This window comes from Leopardus geoffroyi, chromosome C1 (genome assembly GCF_018350155.1).
Source record: "Leopardus geoffroyi isolate Oge1 chromosome C1, O.geoffroyi_Oge1_pat1.0, whole genome shotgun sequence".
NCBI classification, from domain to species: Eukaryota; Metazoa; Chordata; class Mammalia; order Carnivora; family Felidae; genus Leopardus; species Leopardus geoffroyi.
Genome location: NC_059328.1, coordinates 137,000,613 through 137,007,218, shown reverse-complemented (window position 1 = coordinate 137,007,218; position 6,606 = coordinate 137,000,613). Strand labels below are relative to the sequence as shown.

The 6,606-nt window shown below is 35.7% G+C and overlaps 1 non-coding gene across 1 annotated transcript; it reads right to left on the bottom strand.

Moving 5' to 3' along the window:
- Positions 1-6,214: 6,214 nt before the first annotated feature.
- Positions 6,215-6,318, bottom strand: LOC123600179. The gene has a single exon (XR_006713553.1). It is a non-coding gene; the product is annotated as a U6 spliceosomal RNA (small nuclear RNA).
- Positions 6,319-6,606: the final 288 nt, after the last annotated feature.

Sequence of the window (6,606 nt, the reverse complement as noted above, 5' to 3'; positions counted from 1 at the left end):
TTTTATATCTCAGGATATTTTACATAGGTAATATTTTAGCACCATGCACTATAGAGCATCTGTGGAACTTTCTGAGAATCTGCAGTGTAAAGTACTCAAATGTCTGAGGAACTAATAACATTTTCTTGATAAAATAATGCTTTCATGTCACATAAAATGAAACTGTCAGCATTTCTTTGTAGGTTTCTCTCAAGCTTAAGAGCAGTTCCTTGACAGTTCTAGAATTGCCTTTAAATATCTTATTGAAATGTAGATTAACACTGTAACATCTTATAATGGTAGGAAAACCTTTTCCTTTTAAGACTTGTAGATAAGCAAATATTGGTATTAACATTAGCTGCTATATTTTAGGATTTTCCCCCCAAATGTTGTTCTTCCCCAGGACCTAATATTTAGATTCATTTTTAAAACAGAGCAGATTACCTAAGACTGGGATGTTGATTTTGTAATAAAAGGCACTATAGATAGATATGTCTTTAGAACATCAATTTTTACTCCGCAGTCATTATCAAAATCAGTTTAAGGATAAAAACATTTGCTCCACCAAATATCCAGACGGTCAAAGAATCTAAAATTGAAAAAAAAATATAATACTCCATAAAATTTTAACATAGTGTATAAATTTAGCAATACTCAATAAATAAATATTTATTTATTTATTTGAGATTGTAATCGAATCTATGATAACACAAGTAGAAATAAAAGTCAGAGCCCTCACATTTTGGAATTGCAATGTTTTCTCCACAGGCTGTTGACCTAGTCGCCCATCATTACCTATACCACACAGGTGAGTATCGCAAGACAGAAGGCCCATCTTCTGCTTCCCCTGCCCCCGTGGCCTGTAGCACCTGGCTTCAAGATTCTACTTCCTTTCATTCTTGAAGTCTTGAGGTTGATAATGAAAGTAATCTTATTACACCCATTAGCAGTCAGGATATATTGATCACATCTAACACCAAGTAAAGACCTGGCAAAATAGATTCTCTAAGTAAATGATTCTTAAGTTTTTCCTGGAGTAAATGCCAGAGGTTTGATTTTAGAGTATCACCTCCATCATCGTTAACTAAATTGTATAATATTTAACAATCAGTTAGGATTGAATAAATATAAGGAGTAAATGATATGTAATTATTGAATATTTGTTCATGTCCAGAACTGTGCTGGAAATCATGAGAGATGCAAGGGACATAAGACATTGCCTTGCCTTTGTGGAAAATATAATCATATTGGAAAGATTAGATGGATATACTTCATTTCAATTAGGGAACTGTAGAATAAAGCAATCTATCTAACCCTTAAATATATAGTAGAATAAACAGGGATAGAAGAAACAGTAATATCAGTAATGACTGCATTTGGGAGGAGGTAGAAATTAAATAATTCAGGGGCGCCTGGGTGGCGCAGTCGGTTAGGCGTCCGACTTCAGCCAGGTCACGATCTCGCGGTCCGTGAGTTCGAGCCCCGCGTCGGGCTCTGGGCTGATGGCTCAGAACCTGGAGCCTGTTTCCGATTCTGTGCCTCCCTCTCTCTCTGCCCCTCCCCCGTTCATGCTCTGTCTCTCTCTGTCCCAAAAATAAATAAACGTTGAAAAAAAAAAAAAAAAGAAATTAAATAATTCAGAATCAGAATTTGGGGGCATAATTTTTCTGCAAATCTTAGTGGTATTAACTTAAGTATAACAGTCACCTATTGGGGACTCTAATAAAGAAATACCTCAGGTTTTATAAATTCACTAATGAAAACATGCCACTACAGTTTCATATGTATCTTGTGGTTTGCAACCTCTAACTTTGCCAAGAATAATTATACAAATATTTGATTACAACCTAGGATGGATGTTAATACATACAGACACAGGGGACGGCAGTTTGCTAATGGAAATGCTGGAGATTAGGTGTTAGAGCTTGTGCCCTTTTCAAAATTAAATGCAAAAGATAAGAGAATTTCTCTAATAAATTGCTGTTTACACAATTATTTTCAGCAAATTAGGGATTCTACTTACATTTCATTTTTAAGTGGAGGAATGAGATAAAATGTATAGCCATCATTCATCTCTATGCTTAAAAATAAGTAATTTTACATATATACATACACACACGCACACACACACACACATACATTCCTTAATTACCACACAAGTTTATTGAAATAATTTTATTAAAAATACTTAGATATCATGAGAGTTATTCATGTTCCCAAAGGCTATAGCAGTTAACTAATTTATTATTTATATATCAAAATAGTAGATTTTGAAATATGAACTTTCTTTGGCAAAAGTGGTGTCAGAAAATGTGTCACAGAAATGGAATTGCTTCAATACTACAACGGGCAGATGCATATCAAATGTACATAAATATCTCAACACAGATAAGAAAATATTGGCTTTATATCAAATGAGATAGAAACAATTTATTTTTTAAAAATTATCAGAAATAAAATGGAAATAGGTCAGAGCAAGGTACATAGAACCTAAGGGCCTGTGATCTAAATTAAAAAAAGCAATTTAACACTAAGATACTCAGTGAAATTCAGACCTCAGTCCTATGGTAGTTCTTAAATATATAAAAATGTTAAGTGTTTAAATTGTAGAAAATAATTTTTTCTTCTATACTATCTGATAATGAGATGGCATTAAAGCATTTCCTTGGGAAGTATTTCCTCTCCTTAAATGCAAAGATGAGATGTGAACTGGTTCACCATGAGGTTGTTCACGTATGAGCTTTTAAAAAGGAGAAGAGCTTGGTTTGCCTAATCAAGGTTAAACATGATATTTGATAGGGAAAAAAGAACTGGGGCGGGGGAGGTGGGGGGAGACTTAAAAACCTTGAGCAAAGAAACACATTTCATGAACACATTGTGAACTTCTGTTTAACATATAATAACTTTTTTTTTAATGATTTTTTTTCAACGTTTATTTATTTTTGGGACAGAGAGAGACAGAGCATGAACGGGGGAGGGGCAGAGAGAGAGGGAGACACAGAATCGGAAACAGGCTCCAGGCTCTGAGCCATCAGCCCAGAGCCTGACGCGGGGCTCGAACTCACGGACCGCGAGATCGTGACCTGGCTGAAGTCGGCCGCTTAACCGACTGCGCCACCCAGGCGCCCCTAACATATAATAACTTAATTAAATGGATGATGATTAATTTTACTGATTATTCTCTTTATAATCTAGCGTATTAGAAGATTAGTTATTCCAATAATTTATTATTATTATTTTAATCTAGAACACTAGAATCACCTGGGAAGCTTTTAAAACTACAAATCTGGGACACCTGGGTGGCTCAGTCAGGTAAGCCTCTGACTCTTGATTTGGGTTCAGGTCATGATCTCCCAGTTCGTGGGATTGAGCCCAGCACAGGGCTTTGCACTGACAGCACAGAGCCTGCCTCGGAATCTCTCTCTCCTTCTCTCTCTGCCCCTCACCTGCTCATGCATGTACTCTCTCTCTCTCTCTCTCTCTCTCTCTCAAAGTAAATAAATAAAACTTAAAAAATATATAAATCTGTCTTCTAAAATGTATTAATTCATCCAATATTTATTTAGCATCACTGTGTTGTAGTCACATTGAAGGCATAGGTAATGCCTTCCCTCATAGAACTCAACCTACTGTGGAAAAAGTTAAGAAAATAAACCTTTATAAAAAAAGTTATACAATTTTATTTTATTTTATTTTATTTTATTTTATTTTATTTTATTTTTTATCTATTTTAGAGAGAGAGAGCACAGTGGGGGAGAGGGAGAGAGAGAGAGAGAGAGAGAGAGAGAGAGAGAGAGAGAATCTTAAGCAGGTTCCATGCTCAGTGCAGAGCCTGATGTGGGGCTTGATGCCATAACCCTGGGCTCATGACCTGAACCAAAATCAAGAGTTAGATGCTCAACCAATTGAACCACCCAGGTGTCCCTAAAAGTTATACAATTTTAAAACAAGGAGTTTAGGAGTAAAAGATAAATACTGACAGATATATTTTAAGCAGAAAAACTTCATATAGGTTTCATCCCAAGAAGAGAATCTTACTGCAGTAGAACAATGGATTGAGAATAGGTGTTTGTGACAGAGAAAGCAGGTGAACCAGTTAGTGGACGATTGCAATAGTTCAGGTAAGCAATGACTAAGGCTAGGAGAAAAATGGTGTGCAAAATACTTTCCGTTTATTCTGCCCATGCCTTATGCTCAAAATGTTAATGATTATGAATGATATTAAGGTTTTTTTTCCTTTGTCTTTTAAATTCCACTTTGGTTTAGCTAATGGGAAAATGCCAGCCTGAGACTGGAGGTTGGCAACAGAATGAAATTCGGTGTTTATTCCCCTGCTCCTTCCTTACCTTGACTTCTGCTCTTCTGTCAAAGGACATGGTTTATCTCAGACATGTCTCACTATGGAGCTACCCTCTCTAGCTTCCAGTAACTGTTCCTTCCTCTTATCCCTTGAGCCTGCATTGTCAACAGCTTCCTGTTGCTCCTACCTGTGGGGTCTTGAAGCATTTCTGGTTGGTTTCCACAAACCTCATCCTATCTTTTAAATATGCTTTTGTTTATTGTTTTCTTCATATTACCCCCTTGAAGTGGGTCACTCCTTCATGGAAGGATCCTGAATGATACATGTGACAATTGTGGAGAAGAGACTTAGGCACATTTGCATATGTGGTGCATAAAAAGGACAGGATTTAGTGATGATTTATAAATGGAGAGTAAGGAAAAGGGATGAATCAAGGATGATTTCCAGGTTACTGGCTTGACCAGTAGGTGAATAGAAGTATTCTTTGTAAGATGAGAATTCTCATCTGTAGTGGAGAATTTAGGTGCGATGGGAGCATGTCAAGACTTCTTGAGTGGAATTGTCAAGCAGACAATTGCAAATTAGTCAAAATTCAGAAGAGAAGAGTAGGACATCAATACACATTTTGTTGAGGTAAGGGTATCAATATCATTTCAACAGAGTACAAAACTGAGCATGTAACAAGGTCCAAATCTTCATGAAGTTTATGGTCTACTGGGGAAGAGATCATGAAAAAAATAATAAACTACAATGTTAAATTAATGCTACACAATAAAAGTACAAGAAGGTATAAGATAGAGAAGACAATGTATTTCAGAGGTTGAGAGAAATGACAGCTCAAATTATATCCCAACAGAGACATGCTAAGTAGGTGAAAAGAAGAAAGAAGAATATTCTAGGCAGCTGAAATTGTATTTGTCTTAGATCTCTGTGGAAAAAAAGAACATTAGTTCATTTGAGAAACTAAAAATTGGCCAGTGTGGCTTGATATTAGTGAGCAAAGGAATAAGTAGCATGAGATTAGATTGCTGAGGTTGACAGAAAACCAGATTATTAGGTTATGCTAAAAACGGGTCTGTTAGTTTCTATTAGGGTGCTATTTGCTACCTAGACATAAAGCAACTTAACTTTAATGCAAATCTTAAAATGGCCTCAACTGTCATAAAAGCTTCATTATTAGATCTTATCCCATGCACATCAGATAAAATTGGGAAATTCAATATTGCTCAAATTATTTTACACTTGGGCCAATTGACTCTTCTATTTTGTACTAAAGCACTATTTGGTAAGGACATTGATTGGAATGTTTGACAAGTCATATGGAAAACCAAAAATATGCAGGTCTAATATTTAGTATATCCTTAGATCTTAAATTGAACTTCATATATTAGAAATTATTTTTTGGTTTTTCCTTTATGGACCCTTTCTCTTTATGACTTATTACATATGTAAAGCAAACCTATCATGTAGAAATATTGGGAATAAAGTCCTGAATATTCCTGAAAGCTTACACTGGGCATTTCCACTAGGATTTTAGCACTACATTTAGTTATCCTAGTCTTTGTGTGAAGGCTAGTGCTTTTACTAGTTTAGTGGAAAATGTTCGCATCTAAACGTCAGGTTGCCTGAGGTTACTTACTGCGGTACCCATAACGAATACCCAAGGAACAGATTATAGCTCTAGTCAAGGCTCATACAGTTATTCTTCAAGTGAAGAAAGAATCTTAAAGATATTTTCAAAAATAGGTAAATCTTACACAGTGTTACTATACGTGGGACACTGTTTTAAAGTCTTCATGCATATTAAAGCATTTAACCCTTGTAAAATCCTATGAGGAAGTGACTCTTATTATCACCATTTAGAGATGAGGAAACTCAACCACAGGTCATTACTTAACTTGTCTAAGGATGCACAGGCAGTACCCTGCAGCCTGAAAATTCAATGTGACAGCCTTGCTTTAGAGTGTCACCCTTGCGCAGGGGCCATGCTAATTTCTGCATCTTTCCAATTTCGGTATATGTGCTGCCAAAGTGAGCACAACAGTCTTGCTTTAGAATTCACCATCTCTGCTCTCACTGGTTGCTATTTTTCTTTAATGGAAGATCCATTCAGAGACATGTAAACTATCATATTATTGAAAAGGTCTCAGGTCAAATTCTTATATTGATATTTTCTTGTGTGGCAGTGTCAAAGAACTGAAAATTTAGGCATTTTATACAAATGGATGAAACTGGTCAATGTTTCTTAAAACTAGGAATATGTCACTGCACAGATAAAATGATATTTTTATCCCTTTTTCTTTTCAATTTAGAAACTTACAGAAGAG